We start from the raw sequence: 1,246 nt of genomic DNA, 5'->3' as shown, positions 1-1,246 counted from the left end.
AAAAGTGATGGCTCACACCTGTAATCCCAGCACTTTGGGAGACCAAGGTGGGCAGATCACCTAAGGTCAGGAGTTCGAGACCAGCCTGGCCAACATGATAAAACCCTGTCTCTATTAAAAACCACAAAAATTAGCCAGGCATGGTGGTGCATGCCTGTAATCTCAGCTACATGGCAGGCTGAAGCAGGAGAAGCACTTGAACTTGGGAGGTGGAGGGTGCACTGAGCTGAGATCATGCAACTGTACTCCAGTCTGGGCGACAGAGCAAGACTCCACCTCTAAAATAAAATAAAATAATTTCCATATTTTTATGGCTGAATATTTCATTGTATGTATGCGCACACACACAGACACACACACACATGCCCATTTTCTTTATCCATTCACCGCCGATGCACACTGAAGGTGTTTCCCATCTTGGCTATTGTGAATAATATTGTCACTATGCAATGAACATAGTGGTGCAGATATCCTTCAAGACGCTGACTCATTTCTCTGGATATACATCCAGAATTGGAATTGCTGGATTGCATGGTATTCTATTTCAATTTTTAAATTTTTTAGGAACCCCTATACTGTATTCCATAATGGCTGTACCAATCTACCTTCTTGCCAACAGTGTACAGGGGTTCTCTTTTCTCCACATGCTCGCTAACATTTATCTCTTGCCTTTTTTATACTAGGCAACCTAACAGGTGCAAGGTGTAGCACCTTGCGGGGATATCTCATTGTGGTGTCAGCATTTCCCTGATTAGTGACATTGAGCGCCCTTTCAAACATTTGTTGGCCATTTATATGTCTTCTTTGGAGAAATGTCTATTCAGGTCCTTTGCACATTTTTAAATTGGGTTATTTTGTTTTTGCTATTGAGTTTTGTATACCGTATACATTTTGGATATTAACTCCTTATCAGATATATGACTTGCAAATACTTTCTCCCATACGGGTTGCCCTTTCATTTTGTTGATTGTACCTCTTTATTAATAATCTTGAAAAGAAATTCATAATATAACCTATTTTTTAAAATTACGTAATGATCTAATGAAGGGATAGAGAGAGGAGAGTGGCAGCCAGGTAAGGGCACACACATTAAAGTCCACTCTACATTCTCATCTTCCCATCACTGTAAACCACCACGCCCAGGATTCGTCCATAACCACTGTGCACCCTCACCTTCCCGTCACCGTGGACCACCACGCCCAGGCTTCGTCCATAACCACTGCGCACCCTCACCTTCCCGTCACCG

This window comes from Cebus imitator, unplaced genomic scaffold (genome assembly GCF_001604975.1).
Source record: "Cebus imitator isolate Cc_AM_T3 unplaced genomic scaffold, Cebus_imitator-1.0 Scaffold329, whole genome shotgun sequence".
In the NCBI taxonomy this organism is placed as follows: Eukaryota; Metazoa; Chordata; class Mammalia; order Primates; family Cebidae; genus Cebus; species Cebus imitator.
The sequence above is the reverse complement of the archived record's forward strand: the minus strand, read 5'-3'. Positions refer to the sequence as shown.